This window comes from Rattus norvegicus, chromosome 9, assembly GCF_036323735.1.
Source record: "Rattus norvegicus strain BN/NHsdMcwi chromosome 9, GRCr8, whole genome shotgun sequence".
NCBI lineage: Eukaryota > Metazoa > Chordata > Mammalia > Rodentia > Muridae > Rattus > Rattus norvegicus.
This window is the reverse complement of record NC_086027.1, coordinates 52111936-52129219: the sequence shown is the minus strand read 5'-3', so window position 1 is coordinate 52129219 and position 17284 is coordinate 52111936. Positions and strand designations below refer to the sequence as shown.

The 17284-nt window shown below is 41.0% G+C and overlaps 1 long non-coding RNA gene across 2 annotated transcripts in view; it reads right to left on the bottom strand.

Moving 5' to 3' along the window:
• Positions 1-7736: 7736 nt before the first annotated feature.
• LOC120094678 (uncharacterized) overlaps positions 7737-17284 on the bottom strand; it is a 41258-nt gene continuing 31710 nt past the window's right edge. The window contains exons 5-6 of one of the 2 annotated variants that reach the window (XR_005489126.2): positions 13828-13943; positions 7737-12821 (exon numbers count right to left, since the gene is read on the bottom strand). This is a non-coding gene — a long non-coding RNA (uncharacterized LOC120094678). The remainder of the gene's footprint in view (positions 12822-13827; positions 13944-17284) is intronic. The other variant, XR_010054781.1, reaches the window with a different exon arrangement.

Here is a 17284-nt window from a genome sequence, read left to right as displayed (position 1 = left end):
CCCTTCCTTTCTAAACCTAAATGAGAGTTAAGCATTTTCATTTTGATTTTTATAAAGGTTACGCTCCAGATGGGTTTACTATGGGAAACTCAGAAAGAGTAAACTTTCTAGTCCCTCCACGTATGCACTCCCTCCAACCTTCACATACAGCTCAGATGTTTAGTGAGATGTGAAAAAAAATTTTTTTTTTTGGTTCTTTTTTTCGGAGCTGGGGACCGAACCCAGGGCCTTGCGCTTCCTAGGTAAGCGCTCTACCACTGAGCTAAATCCCCAGCCCCGAGATGTGAAAAATTTTAAGGTGACTTTATTTTTCTTTAAAGAGGAAATAATATGCGTTCTATACTGTATAAGCTTTGCATCCCACAAAACCTTGCATCATAATCCTGCTAGACATTAACAACCATATTTGATGTGGTAGAGTTTATAAGTTTATTAACATTTCAACCCTTGAATAGGGAAGAATTGAATCTCTCAGCTTTCACTGTCTCCTGTATTATTTCCATTACCTGGCATCTTGAATTTTTACTTTAGCTCTTCAACATAGCTGTGTACTTTTAGTAATGAAGTTTAGATTCATTTGTATTTACTTACTGCCTTTTATATTCTTTGAAAATTCAATGCCATTTATACAACATACTTGATTATATTCACCCAACACACTTCCCTCTAACTCCTGGTTTGTGTCTCTCCCAACCTCATATCTTCCTTTTTATTTCTTATTAATAACCCTGAGTCCAATTAGTGCCACTCGTGTGTGTGTGTGTGTGTGTGTGTGTGTGTGTGTGTGTGTGTGTCCATTCATGAGACACGGACCTAAAACTGTGTCCCTATCAGCCACAAAGAAGGGTGGCTTTCTTTCCTCCAGCTGTAATAAACACTTTATAATGCCTTTGACTTTCCATAGATTGGACCTCTGGGACCCCCTTCTCCATTCATTCTGGAATTTTGACTGTGTCTCCTGAAGACGTGGGTTATTAATGACACACATTAACATAATCAATTCTTCTTATAATTAACATTTTCATATTTGAGTTAAATTTTACTTAAATGTATTCTTTAGTGTTTGTTTCTTGCATAAGAGATTATGTCTATAATAATCTCTAAATATTGACCTGAAATCATCCTTATTTTATTCCCCATGTGTGGATGGTAGTTCAGTTGGATATAGATTGACCCTTTATTCAACTTTCTTCAGGCTCTTTTAGACTAGACAAGAAGTCCATAGTTGTTACTTTTGTGTTTCCCTTGAGGACAATATTTCTTTTATTTCTTACTGTTTTAAGACATTTTGTTTTAGGCTTCTTAATTTTGATCTGATGGGTGCCTGTATAAAATTATTTCTATTTGTTTAGAAATTGTGAGACTTCTTTATTCAGAAGCCCCTTGGTTTTGGAAAATTAGCAATGAATTTATGTTCAAATATTCTCTTGATTCTTAGTTCTGTTAATTTGGTGGAGCCTTTTGTGGTGGTTTGAATATGCTTGGCCCACAGGAAGTGGCATGATTAGGATGTGTGGCCTTGTTGGAGGAAGTGCAGCCTTGTTGGAGGAAGTGCGTCAGTGGTGGAGGTGGGCTTTGAGGTCTCCTGGTGTTCAAGTTCCACCCAGTACAGAAGAGAGTCTCCTTTTGGCTGCCTTTGGATTGAGATGTAGAATACTCAGCTCCTTCTAGAGCACCCTGTCTGCCATGCTTTGCTTCCTACCATGATGATAATGGACTGAAAGTCTGAAACTAAGTCATTCCCAATTAAATTTCCTTTGTAAGAGTTGCCTTGGTCCTGGTGTCTCCTCACAGCAATTAAACCCTAACTAAGATACTTTTACTTGATGAATACGGGGCATTATTTTTCTTTATTTTTAATACCTCTTTGTATATGTGTGCTATATTCTGAGTGATTTACTCAAGTTAGGTTTATAATTCACTGATTCTTTTGTCAGCTGTGTATAGTCTGCTTATTCTTGGGTTCTCTTTATTTTACATTATTTTATTTATCCACTTTATCACCCTATATCAGCCCTTCCTCTCTTCCTAGTACCCCCTCATGCAAATCCTCCCCCGTTTCACCTTCCCCCTCTCTTTTGAGAAGGAGAAGCCCCACTCTGGGTGTCATTCCTCATATCACTAACACCTACACACACACACACACACACACACACACACACACACACACACACGATCGATTGATCGATTGATCGATTGATCAATCAATCAATCAATTAATCAAGTCCCTGAAGGACTAGCCACATCCTCTTCCACTGAGTCCAGACAAGGTGGTTCATTTAGGGTCACAGGATCTACAGGCAGGCAGGCAAGCTCAAGGACAGCCCTTTCACCATTTGTTGGAGGACCTGCATGAAGACTAAGCTGCTTATCTGTTAAATCTGTGCAGGGGGCCTAGGTTCAGCTTATTTGTGATTCAGTCTCTGGGTTAATTGACTCTGTTGGTTTTCCCGTGGAGTCTCTGTCCTCTTTAGGTCCCTCAATCCTTCTCCCAAATCTTCGTTAAGACTCCCTGAGTTCTATCTAATGTTTGGCTGTGAGTCTCTGCATCTCTTTTCATTGTATGCTGTGGTGGAGCCTCTCAGAGGATAGTTATGCTAGATTCCTGACTGTAAGCATAACAGAATAATATTAATAATGTCAGTAGTGTTTTGAGCTAGGATCTCTCTATGTAGCCTTGGCCATTTTGGAACTCACCATGCAGACCAGGCTGGCAAAGAACTCATAAAGACCCATCAGCCTCTGCCTCACAAATGCTGAGATTAAAGGTATAGCCCTCCATCAATGGCACAGTTCCATTGTTTTGAACATATTGAAGTGTGTGGTTTTGCCAAGTGGCTAAAGCTTTGAATAGATATCTAGAGCATGGCAAGAAATTTTGTTTGCTACAAAGACTTCCTTCTTTCTTCACAAAGTCAGAGATAATGGCTGTGGCTGATGAAGCATTGCCATGTGATCCCAAACAGGTGAGTAGCACATGCAAGTGCTTTGATCAAAGATACAGAACTTACATGTTTGCAAATGGATGTGAAACATGAAAATATGTCAAGTGAATTCTTGAGCACGTCATTGCACAATCTATGTTGATGCTAACCAAGCCCTAGGAGTGTTCTTGGTACATAATTCAGCCTCTTTGTTCACATAGAGTCCCAGTTATGGGGAAGGAAACCAGCTCAGACTAACTTGAGTAGGGTGGTTACACAAGGACTTAAAAGGTTTCCCTTCCAAATCCTTCCTATAATTAAAGACTTTAATAAGATGGTGATGAAAAAGAATGCTTTGTGTGTATTAAGCAAGTAACATGCTTCAGGTAATTTTCTAGAGGGTTTTTTAAATTAGCAAATTTCATCATCCACAAAACCTCAGGAGCCAGTTTGTACTTCTGTACTGAACTTGATAGTCAAAGCAAAAAAAAAAAACAAAACAAAACAAAACAACCAAACAAACAAACAAAAAAAGGGAAATGGAGGCACAAGTCACAACCTGCACAGAGAGTGCATGTGACTTTGGGTTTTAAACCTTAGCATCAGACATTAATAACCCACCCCACCTGAGAAGTTATCCATAGGGATGGAGACATATGCAATACCAGGGATCTGTGTGCACTTGTGGTCCATTACAGACACAGCTGGATTTGAACTGAACGTTGGTGAGTGTGTAAGAGGTAAACAGAAATAAATTACGAAGAACGATTCTGAATGTAACACACACACTTTATCTAGGAGGCCAAGAAGTATTTTCCTTTTCCCACTATAATTTCAAGTACACTTAACTGAGTATTTTCCAGTTTAATATTTCTTTTCCTGCTTGAATCAGAGACAGAGTACTGCCTCAATCTCCTAAGGGGAGAGATTATAGTGCCACTACATTCTTCACTGACTGAATAATTCACAAGCACATGTGGTGGGTGTTTTCTGTACAGTGAAGAGCAAACACTGTTTAGTTGCAGTGCAGGGCACCTTACCACTGTCTGTCTGGCACCATCTCATTTGTTGATGCTTTTTCTGAGGATGTAAATGAAGGGACAGTTGCACAAGGTGGTCATCGGAATGAGTTTCTTGAATGCTACCCTGTTCCTCATTAGCCACCAGGGGCTCCCAGAAGGGTGGATTTCCAGACATGACTGATCTGTAGAGGACCAGTCAAATTCTTTATACATCCTGCCTCCCCTCTTGGAGACACATTTTGTGGACAGGTGGCTCATATTGGGAATAGTCTGGGGACATGAATGAGACAAACGCTAAGTGGCCCACATGGGCACTGAACCTCTAACCTTCGTCTCATTACCATGGAGCTCCTACCATCTGAGCTTCCCCACCAACAACTAATGATGCATTCCATGGAGGCCTGACAACATCAATCATGCTTTCCAAAGCAAAACTCACAACCCTGAAAGTAAGCTGAGCCATCAGCAACACGGTGGATCATGAGGGAACATAAGCTATGTTGATGGACAGCTGACTTGATGGTTTTTTTCCCATTGATTCTTTTGCACTTGGTTTTTGCACTGGAAAATACTTAGGAGTATGCCTTAGATCATGCACATTATTAATTTTTCATTGTGTGTGTTGGAAAGTGCATATTCATGTCATAGCATGCATATGGAGGTCAGGAGCAACTTCTCTTTCTACCACATGCGTCTTAGGTCAGGCTTCATGACAGGTGCCTTACACATTAAGATGCCTTTCCAGCTCTTAATCCACAGTTTTAAGATAGTGTCTGTGTCTCGTTCTGTACTCTTACCATTATAGCAGCAACTTCTGATGTCAATAACAGAAGTAGCAAAGCACTGAGCTTTCTTACATGAGTTGGCCTCTTCTTCCTCCACCTCCTTTGTAAATATTTCCTTTATTCTTTGAAAGTTTTATATATGTATATAATGTATTGTCTCTATCTACATGTACTGGCTAGGTTGGTGTTATCTTAACCCAAGCTAGCGTCATCAGAATGGAGGGAGCCTCAATTGAGAAAATTCTGCCAGGAAGTTCAACTGTAAGATATTGTCTCAATTAGTGATCAATGGGGGAGGGCCCAGCCCATTGTGGTTGGTGCCATCCCAGGGATGGTGGTCCTGGGTTCTAGAAGAAATCAGGCTACGCAAACCAATAAGCAGCACCCCTCCGTGACCTGTGCACCAACTCCTGCCTTCAGGTTCCTGCCATGTTTGAGTCCCTGTCCTGGTTTCTTTGATGTTATGGAAGAGATAGCTGAATAACCCCAACTTGTTTTTGGTCATGATGTTTCACCACAGCAATAGTAACCCAAACTAAGACACTACTATATTTCCACCCTGTCTCCCTCATAAATCCATGCCATCTTGTAATTTCATTTCTGATATTAATAACCCCAAGTTAGTGCTACCCTTATCTGCATGGTTCAGACCATGCACTGGGACATGAGAAAACCTCTAGCACCAAAGGAGAGTAGCTCTCTCTCTCTCTCTCTCTCTCTCTCTCTCTCTCTCTCTCTCTCTCTCTCTCTCCCTCTCTCTCTCCCTTAGCAAACATCAACTACCAATAGCTCCTTTGATAGGTGTGGGGTCTCAGAGACCCTGCCTCCATCCATACTTGGGTTTTGACTGGTTTGATCTTGTACGGGTCTTGTGCAAGTTGCCACAGCTGCTTTGATGTGAGCAACAGCCGTGTCACATCTAGATTCACCATCTCATAGCTATTCCTGCAATGTGGTGGCTCTTATATTCTTTCCACACGTGTTCTGTGACATTCTCTGAGTCTTGAATGAGGAGGAATCAGATGTAGATGATCTATCCACACCTGAGAATCCAGTGTTATTTTATATTCGGCACTCAGGTTAGTTGTCTCTATATTAACTGTTAACCACTGCAGAAATGAACTTCTCTGACCTAAGTTGAGAGTAGCACTGATGTGTGGATATAAGCATACACATTTAGCATGCAGTTTGAGAAAGTAATAACTTTTCAAAATAACAACAGTAGGTTCCCACCTAGGGTCTATAATGTCCCCAGTCATAGGCTTTTGACCAGGTTTTAAGTACAGGCATGATCTCTCTACTGAGGAGCAAGCTCATGTCCCATCACACATGGCTGTTTACTCATATAAGTGACATGCCACTGTTGCATTTGTGGGCACATCTTGCTAACAGGTCACTATTACAGCATGCAGTGTCCAGCAATGGATAAGGTTATTAATGACTTTTCTCTTCCAGAAACCTGAATATTATCTTGGGCACTATGTAAGCCAGCCAGAAGGGAAAAAAGTTTACTGGTCAACTTGGGGTTGAGCTCTTATTTTCTACATTGAAAGTGGAGGGTGTCTTCAACAACAGGGTTTTACCATCTAGTTATGAGCAATGGCAATAACCTATGCCATCTTGGCTGCCTCTAGGACCTCCCTGACCAATAACTTACAGGGAGGTACCACATGCTTAACACTGAGCTTGAGACTTTCATTTAAAACACATGTCTTTTAGGAGCAACATTGTAGACCCATGGAAGATGTATTATTTTAGCTTTATCTAATTCCCTACTCTTTCCCGATCCCATTTCTACTTACATCTTCAACAAACATATATTCCCCCTCTCCTTAAACATCATCCACATTCTATTTTTTTTGTATTAGTAAATTTAGCCTCTGGGTTGAAAAATAATAGTGTTCTATATATGTTTTTCACTTACTTCTATTTTGGTTAAGTCTTCCAACATACCTCATTTTTCCAGACCCTACACCCTCCCACCCCATTTTTGAATCTCTCTGCCCTGATAGTCTCCCTCTTGACATTCCTTTTTCAAAGTATTGCTAATGTTAGCCAAAAGGATTGATTTAAAAGGGAAGAAAGGGAGATATAATTAAAATATTTCTTCTTTGAATATACATTTCTCTTTTTTACAATATACTTTGTTCTTCTTGTTATGCTATACATTTTGGAAGTTTCTCAGTGAAATGTTCTTTTCCAATATTCAGATAACATGATGTCAGAATAGGGAGAATAAGGTGCAGGTTATGATTCAATTTACCTATACTTTAGAAGCCCCAGCCATTAAAGCATTCAGACATGTGGTTGCCAATTTCCAGTGTCCATAGGCACTCTAGATTGCTCAACATAAGAAAGAGAGCATGCCATGTTTATTTTTCTGAATCTGGGTGTCCTTACTCAATATAATTTTTTCCAGTTCTACCTTTTATCTGCAAATTTCATTATCTGTGTTTTCTTTTCACCCAAAAATATTCCATTCTGTATTTGTATCACATTTTCCTTAGCCATACATTAGTTGATGGACATCCTGGTTAATTCCATTCCCTGGCTATTATGAATTTAAATGCATTAAGCATGGGTTTGAAAATATTTCTGTAGTACTGTAGAAAGTCTTTGAGGGCTTAGGAAGTCTTACCTGTCCTCAAAGCCTTAGATTGGAGGATGGTCCTGAGCTCCAGTGGATCTTTAAGCTTCTGAGATTTTAGGTCAACAAATATATGAATATTATATGTGTATGAAAACATCCACACTTTAGACTCTCAGCTCTTTGTGACTCAGTCCTAAGATCTGTGATCTCAGTTGCTAAACATGCTTTGGGGAAAGAACATATTTAGTATAGAGATTACTCTAGGTAGAGGTTGTTTGTCACATTATCATAATAACAACTATTAATGCTGTTATTATGTTTTTATAACCCCGGGGCTTGAACCATGATATGTGAGCATTTTGTCACTGATCCACACCAAAGTCATCTAAGTTTTGATAGTGGACTTAAGATGGACCTGAGCTGACACATATGAGCCCCTCAACCCCAATGTCTGAGACCAACTGTGTGTGTGTGTGTAAGAGGTATGTATATTGGTATGGAATTCATGATCCATGTAACCTCTGTTGTTGGTTTGCACTCAACACTGAGGGTGTAGAGTCTGGCAGAAGGGACCGGCTCTTATTTTTCTCAAAGTGTTGCTAATTTTATCACAAAAGGATTGGTTTTTGAAAGGGCAAAAAGGGGCATATAATTCAAATACTTCCTCCTTGTTCTAATGTATGCTCTAGAAGCTTCCCAGAGACATTTCCTGTTGGCGTTTGCAAATAACACGAGGTCAGATTAGGAAGGGTTAATATCCTGGCAGAAAATGTGACTTAGAATGAGGTGTAGTACAAACCTGTACCCTAGCAACTGTGTACACAGTTGTAGCCACAGGTACAGGTACAGTAACAGGCTGAGGTAGGAGGATCATGTGAACCCAATATTTTGATGCCAGTCATATGTAAATTTACATAGGTTTGATGCCAAACATATGTAAATATTTAACAACAACAGAATACCCTCCTTCTAAGAATAAAAATGAGACAAAATCTACTTCTTTTATGTTTGTACAGAAAGCAGGAGGGCCTTCCTACACACTACCTAATAAGATGTTGATAAAAGCCCTGAGGCATAGCCACATGCTCTTACCCAAGTTTACAAACTGGTGCCGTTAAGAGATTGAGAGGTCTAGGTCAATGGTGTAGGGCCATGGCCATTCAGCTACAACACTGTTCACTATTGAAAACAGACTACTTACACTAAACCTGTGTTCCAAGCCAGAGATTAACCAGTGAAGGGCCTTGGGACCAGTCTTCTCTGTGTGTATCGCTGTAGTAAACTATAGCTGTCCTCATCTGTTTATCTGCTCTGGGAGACTACTATTGTGATCAGTGGTAGAGAGTGTATTAGAAAGCCATTGTCCAACCTGGAGACCTGGGCCCAGTATAAAATGAAAATACTTTGCATACCTAAGTAATAAAGAACAATATTCAAAACAATGAATATAGAGAGTTAGGAGTGTACAAGATCTTTGGAAGCCCAGGGCCACGAGTAACTGCATAGGTTCCATTTGAACCCATGAATCCAGCTCTAAATGGTTTCTGTTTGGAATTAGGAAAGAATTTTGCCAACTTTTCTCTCCTCCCATTTGCATATCAGGGTACGGCTTTGATCTCCATACATGTGAGGAATGGGTGGAGTTTTCTGCGATGTATGCAACACAAATGAACACAAACCAACCCACCAAACAAAAACTACACCTTGTAACCTAAATCCTATTCTTGTCTAGTGTTCTCTTGAGAAACTGCTTCTTTTCAATGAAATGGTATGAAAAATAACCAGTCTTTGTCTTTGGTATTTGTTTGGTTTTTGTCTTTAATTAAAAAAAAAACACCAAAATCTTTATTACCAGATGCCAAGAATCTAGTTAGAAACAGTTACGGGTAGAACGGTCATGGGGGATCATGTTGGTTAATGGGTGGAGTGAAAACCGAGGTTAAACAGAGCCACAGCACAGTGTCACAAGCAGATCTTCAACTACATTCTCTGTGGCAAAGATCCCTATCAATCAAAGACATTCACCAGAACTTTTGGGTTAGAGAACAGAGGTAAAAGAGATAAGAGAAGGATCTTGCTCTGAGGACTGTAACACTGAGTCTTCCGTGAACTGAACTGAACTGCTATCACCAAAGCTCCAAACACAATCATCCTTGTACTGATATTAAACTTCAGCCTGGGATCTACTCTCTACCACCTTCCAGCTTAATCCCAGAAGTGCCTGGGTGATCTGTTCTTTTTGCTGCTGCTCAGCCAAAACCAGCTCTCTTTTCACTTTACAGTCCTTAAAGGTACTTGTCTTTTATTATCTTTTTGGATCTTCGTGACATCCTAGTGTGCTGATATTATTATTCTAGCTTACACACAAGGAAAGGAACCTGACCCTCAAAAGATCAAGATAATTCATCAATTGTTTAGAACACTTGGTGTAGACAGTTCTATGGTTCTCATTCCCAGGTCCTCTACAGTTTGTCGTCCCTGGTTCATCTCTCCAGCCTGTCCTGCATGGAGCAAGGTTCATCCCAATTTAGGGTGACAGCACAATTTAGGAAGAATTTGTGTTGACGAAGATTCATTGTGATATCTCTGTTTGAACACATTTGTCATTTAAGATGGTTTCTGTCCTTAGGCTCTCTTCCTCCGTTGCTTTCCATGTTGTTGGCTTTTTAAAGTTATGAGGTCAAAGATTCTCATGTTGTGCCACAGTTAGACAGCAACAATGACAACAACATCCACAGCAGCAACAACAGCAGCAACATCATCAAAAACAACAACAACAAAACCAACAGCAACAACAGCAATAACGTCAGCAACAGTAACAACAGCATCAACAACAGCAATAGCATCAATGACATCATTAGCAACAGCAACAAACAGTAACAACAATGACAACAACAATATCAACAGCAACAACAAAAACAGCAACAGCAACAACAAAATTGCAATGCCATGCTGATCTAATCTGATTACTTGACAACAGGCTGTTCTTGTTCATATAAAATGGAATCTCTTCTATTATGCTGCCACCTTACTCTTGTCCCTTGCTAAGACAGTTGGTCACAGCACAGTGGGTGATTGGAGACTTGTTAAGTTTCTGGCTCTTTTGTGATTTTAGCAAACAAGATCATTTTGCTTGAAGGCTTCTCAGGACACTTGACTTACTTGTCTTTCATTCCTTTTATGGACTCTTAATTCCACCGCTGCCCATCTCTTCCCAGGCCCTGCATGTATGGACCAGAGCATCCACATCAGCACCACTAAGAACCTTGTTAGAAAATTCAGTTATCATGTTGCACTGTGCATCCAAGGCACTGGGAATCCTGGAGATGGGGCTCCACAGCCCTTCAGAGGATTCAGATGAATATTTATGTTACTGGTTTTTGATGTCTCATCACCAGTCCTTGCAGGTTAAGTAAAAGAGCAGACTTGGAGAATAATTTTCTCACATGCTACCTAGTCTGGATGAGGTCAGATATTATAGCATGGGACAATGACATTAAGGCCACTATATCATTGAGGCAATGGTTAGTACTGTTCAAGATGATCTCAGTTTAGGTATTTAAGATACATGCTATTCAGGAAACGATGTAATTACACAGTACTGAGAGAACAGACATTAACAATATGAAGAAGAAAGACTAGAGGAGACAGATGATTCTAAAATGTAGTATACATAAACTTATCCAGGGGCTTAGTGGATTTGAACTCATATCCTACATTTTTTTCTCATGCTCATAAATGCAGCCTATGTTAACTGCATTTACTGCCTCCACAGCTCCAGACTCTGCTTTTAGAGGACCCTAGGTAGGCCTACCAATTGACCTCATTCCCCTTAACATCCTGGACTCACAAACTAGACTTTCCAATGGAAATACTTTCTGAAATGCCTCCGCCATCGTTCTATTTCTGCCTTATTCCTTTATCTTTGTTTCTTCCCATCTTCTTCCTCCTTACTTCTCAGTGGGCATAGCGTGTTTGCACATGCAAATCGTCTGATGGAACCTAAATTTGTTCTTCCTCCAAGCTAGACTGCAATTATATGCTTTGCCCTAGGATCTGAGAGCTCTCTCTCTCTCTCTCTCTCTCTCTCTCTCTGTGTGTGTGTGTGTGTGTGTGTGTGTGTGTGTGTGATACTTCATATGGACAACCAACTTGATAAGTGATGGGATTAACTGGGAGCCTATAGGCACTCCCTTGAGGGATTATCTAGATTAGATTAATCCCTGGGGTTGACTGTGAGGGATCATCTTCATTAGGTTTACTAAGATAGGAAGACTTACCTAAAATATGGGTTCCCTAGGCTCGAGTCCTGGATTGCCTTAATTTATGACATTCTTTGCTTGGTTACTATGAAACTCCATGAAGCAGCATCCAAGTGTGGACATGGAGCCTGGCATAACTTAGATCTGTGTTTCCTCAGCCATGATCAGATACATTTGGCTTCAGAATAAACTACTTTTTATCTCTTTTGATGTGAGAGCCTTGCAATTGTGTGTGTGTGTGTGTGTGTGTGTGTGTGTGTGTGTCCATAGGAGAAGGAAAGATCAGTACTTCCAGGAGTCAAAGATGATTTGAAGAAAGTCATTTGCTACAGGTGAGCTGAGCTGAGTTACAATGAAGCCCCTTTGAGGAGTTGTCAATCAGACAGCGTGCTTCCTTCCAAATGTTGATTATTAATCAGTGGGCAGAAGCCTCTCTCCCAAAGAAACTCTTTGACTTGGACAAAGGATGAATAAGTGATCAACTTCCCTCAACTCTCTACATGCAATCATTTATAGTGTTTTAATATTCCTTCTTGTCTGCTTAGGTACTTCTTGTGGAATTGTGTAGGTTTGGGGGACAGTCTTAATTTACTCTTCCTTTCCTCAGAATTGCAGAGAGAAGTGCTGGCCACCATTCACAGATAGAGTAGGCTTGGGAGAAACTCTCCCCACCAGACCACTAATACTTAAGGAGGCTCCCAGAACCCCCAGAACCATTACAGAATGCTGTGGGGCTTCATAGAACAAAGAACGAAGAAAGAGCACCAAACACACAGTAGGCTTGGCCGCGGACTGCTCCTCCATCTCTCTTCACTTCCTGCAATGTCAAGGGGAGAGTTTTCCAGGGCACAAAATGAAAGCGTAGAAACCCAGGATGTGATCTTAAACTCCTTAAATCTGAGCCTATACTCCAGACAGAGACATGAAGCATAGCGACCAGACACACTGGAGACATTTGCCACCAAGGTAAGCTAAGGACTGGCATTCCCAGATCTCTGACAGTAGTGAACACACAGTACTAAATTAGAGTGCTTCTGAATATTCTAGATTCTTTTGGATGGACCAACCACAATGACCAACATGGGAGCCACCATGAGGTAAAATGTAGGTGGGAATGAGAGGCAGAGCCAGCAGGAGCTTTGCATTCTGATCCAGTCTTGCATGTAGATCTGATTTGGTCCTGCTAACTCCTCTCCTGAGATGTTTCCTGTGGGTTGATGTCTATATGCAGGTGAGGGCTGGAACAAGATAAGGCAAGGTCTGTGATTGGGTAGTGAAAAAAAAAGGTGGGAGGAGAATTTTAGAGGGGGAAAGAGGATGACGGAGAGGAGAAGAGAGGAAAGAAAAGAAGGAGGAAGAGGAGGACGACCAAGATCTGTGTGGCTTTAAATAGCCACAGGTAGCTATGAATGCCTTACAAGGAATGGATACTTACAGGACAATTTGTCTTTTTTTTTTTTTCTTTTTTTCGGAGCTGGGGACCGAACCCAGGGCCTTGCGTTTGCTAGGCAAGCGCTCTACCACTGAGCTAAATCCCCAACCCCAGGACAATTTGTCTTATCTTGGTTGGCAGTTTATATCCATTTGCTCTGAGTTCTTTGTTCGGACATTTTGTGGGGTGAGAATTTGCTGATATAAATCTGATTGATAAATTACAAGCCTCAAGACTTTTGATTTTGCCGGGTTACTGGGAATTGCGACTATAACCATATTAGCTGCATGGGGCTGGTGTGGCAGAGCTCCGCCACAGGAACTTAGTGAGTCAGGTATAGACATTTCAGGAGCCCTGGGCCAGAAAGTCTGCTGAAGTGAGAACACCCCGCTGGTGCCATGTGGCTCACTGGTGTCGGTGCTAGCGTGAGATGTTCATTTTTTATTATTACCTGCTGCTTCAGTTTCCCTATCAGAAGAGATGGTGAGGGGTGCCTCATCCACAGGTGAAATATTCCACGCCTTCTGGGAAGTTAGAGTAGCTCATCCTGTCATACAGCAAATCATTTCAGAGCATTTGTTCATTGGCATGGAGCACCTCATAGGTCACAGCTTCAAATTCGGGATTGTAATAAGTGAAGAGCCATTATCTCACCTGGGAGAGACTTCAGATGACCCTGCATGGCCTCATATGAAATGAGGCTTCAGTCTCAGCTCGTGTCTTCATAGAGAAACTGCATAGAGTGTCTGCATCGCTCAAAAGCAAGCTGACGGTTAACAGAAGGGAATGGTAGACACCCATACCGGCCTTACCTTGTCCCTCCTGTGAGGATGCAGATGATAGCAACATGTCTGGTCTGGTCACAGGGATAGAAAGCTGCAGGCATTCAAATCATCACCAGGGCCCCTTCACCAGCAGGAAATTCAAACTGTAGAGAAAGAGAAAGGCGTGAGTGAGTGAGAGGCTCAAATTAGTAACCAAACATGGCTCTGTTTCCTAATGCTCATTCAGACAGAGGTTTGATGGCTGGAAATTATTGAAATGAGGCAGATGTCAAGGGATGCTGCAAACACAGCTCCTTCCCAGCAGTGCTGTGTGCCTAGAGCCACGGTGTCCCTGTTAAATACCCCTAACACAGAGAGCCTTGAAGTACCTGCTGGGGAAACTTCCCTCTTTGTTCCTGAGACGAACAAATGGAGATTGTTTAAAACCGTGGGCCTGGATTGAGTCCAAATCTCAGTACTCATTTCTCAATTGTATTCAAGGAAGTCTAGCTTCCTGTTCACCCTAGGCAGGAGCATTGAGAGAGAGGGAGAGGGAAAGGGAGAAAGAGAGAGAGATGGAAGTGGAGGAGAGGGAGAGGGAGGGTGCAGGGAAAGGGAGAGAGGGAGAAACGGGTGTGTGTGTGTGTGTGTGTGTGTGTGTGTGTGTGTGTGTGTGTGTGCTGTGCTCCCCAGTGTTAGTTTATGTATCTTCATCTCCACTGTCTAGGATGGCAAGCAGGTTCCAACCATAACTGGGTCTGGTTTTTTTTTTTTTTAATTTTCAGTCCAATAGATAGATGCATTCACAAGTTAAGGAACATACAAGCTCTTATGAGAGAGCTCCGGTGTCTTGTCTTTGACCCCAACCCAGGCATTCCTGATTCTGAAAGAGACTGAAATTATAGTGGGAGACACATCTCCCTTCAAATCTTGAAGCACACATCTGATTGGCAATGTTCTGTTGACTCCGAGGACTGCAGGGTAAGCCAGTGAAGGACTCACATTTCCTTCTTGGGGCAGAGGATGACATGGGGACATCTGGAGGTAACAAAAGTTGTCAGAGATAGACAGTATAATAACTCCTAATCCTTAAACCACTCGGGCAAGCCTGAGACAGAGTGAAACAGAGATTTCTTGAGTAGAAAAGGTCTTTGCATTTGTCTAGTGTATCTTGCCACATGCAGCTAAGAGCTTTCATACATCTTTGAGTTCTAAAATCCTCTCAGTAAAATGTGCCTGCTTTCCTTTTGCAGCCTAAATAGGAAGAGATTGCATTCCTCCTTAGAGCAGAAGCCAATAGTGGTCTTTGTCCACTTTCCTGAGATTTAGAATAATGAGTAAGACCAGGACAGTGGAGGGACATGAAGATTCTTCCTGAAGACTTGTAGGGGCATTGCAAACTCTTTCATATGACTTACTGTTTTACTTTAACTATTGCAACCAAGTTCCACATTGTAAAGTATGTAAGAGAAAACCACTTATCCAAGATGGTGCCTGATTCACTGTCCCCTTACACACTGTGCAGAGAGGGTTAGTTAGACATTGGTTGTGTGCCTTTTCTCCTCCTTCACCGTAAGGAAAAAGAAACAATTTCATATATAACTTTATATATGTCTCAGTACATCAGTTTTTCAATGTAAAACTTGAAGTACACTATAAAGAATAGAAAGGGTATTTTTGCTAAAAAAACAAAAAAACAAAAAAAAAATGCTTTTGAATTCACAAAGCAATGCTTAATCCTTTCCCAGGATCCACTATTGATGAAACGTCTTCAAAGTTCTCTCCCTCCCTTCCCCTTCCCTCTCTCATTACCTACTCCTTGCTCATCTTAAGTGTTTGTAGTTTATTTGTTTATATTTTTTCTATTTACTTCCTGCTCTCTCAGATGTAAAGGGTATGCTTGAAATTCAACATGAAAGGTTTGTTAGCAGTGTGTCAAGCTGGCCACATGACAGACCTTTTGAGGAAGTAACTTCTCTAGACAAACAAGGAGCTACGATTGAAAGTTCCAGTGGCAGCTATAGGGTCATTGTGAGTAATTTACTAGACTCATATCCCTGGAAAACAGTTACATCCTTTTTGTTTTCTTAGAAGAATATGCTCAGAATCTTTTAAACTCTAGAATGTGGTAAGAGATAAGTATGTTTAGATTTTTTCTAGCCACTAAGCTAAATTACCTAAATTTTGGAAATTTAAGTGTGAGCAATCTCTGTACAATGAGTAGAATACTCACATAGTGTTTCTAGAAGCTTGCACTGCACACACACACACACACACACACACACACACACACACACACACACACACACACAATGCCTGGATTAGGAACACCTGTCAGAAGAGCTTCCTACCATATACTTATAAATTCTCGAACTTTCTTCGTTCTCTGAGCATCACGACCAGGTGCTCAGATAACACTTGGAGACAAAATAGATTAGAATTTGGGGTTCAGTCATCAAAGTTGTGATAAACAACACCAGGCATTAATGCAGAAAACAGATTGAGCTTTTTAATGGGACATCAAATAAGAGTTTATTAGCATCTATTAGGTTCAACCCGAACCTCAGGAAGGAGCATTAATGAGCATCATATATCAGTCTGTCTGTTCTTAGATAACAGTATCCCTTAAAACCAGCAAGCCGTACAGTACTTTCTACTTTCCTACCTTTATCTTTAGAATTAGCTGACATTCTATCCTGTCACACTGGCCTTACTATTAGTAATAGTGAACCAATTTATAAACCCATTAGTGACACTTTTTCCAGAAGATAAAAACAGTCAAAATTATCTGGCAGCAATTAATCTTAATGGCTGTATGCAGTAAACAGCAATGGGCTAATTCCAGTTCTGTCAGCCCCATCAAACAATCCCGCATTAGGCAGCTTTTCAGTGATCCATTAAGCATATTCAGAACAACAACAAATTCAATGCTGAAGGCATGTGCACTAAACATTACAACAGTGATCTTCTGAAGCCATCATTATCTCTTAAATACTACTTCCCCCATGTATTATCATTATGCTGTACATTAGAAATACTTTGATTAAACTCCCTTAATTCATAACAGACAGCTGCAGACCATTTATGCAGTTAATCTCAACACAACAGCTATTGAGGAAATATAACAAACGAAGGCTGTAAACTGGAAGTCATTACTATGAAAGATGCGGGTTTTCTAGGCCTCCTAGAGCAGAGTGCATCGGGATGGTCTTTGGGCTGATGATAATGGGGATGAGGCCGCTAATGACCTTCTACTTTCCCCAAACCATCTGCCCCAGTGGAGCTGTGCTGGAGGCTGGGCATGTGATCACTTTAGGCTGGGGTATGTTCCCTGGGTATGGACCAACCCAAGCATTTTATAGAGGGGAGCCAAAGCCATGGTTAACTTGAATTTCTCAACTTAACTACACAAAGTCAAGGGTTTGGTTGAGTACAATCAGTCTCATTGATTTCTCTGAGTCCTTACTCTAGCGCCCAGAGGAGCTCCATTGTGTGTCATTAGCAA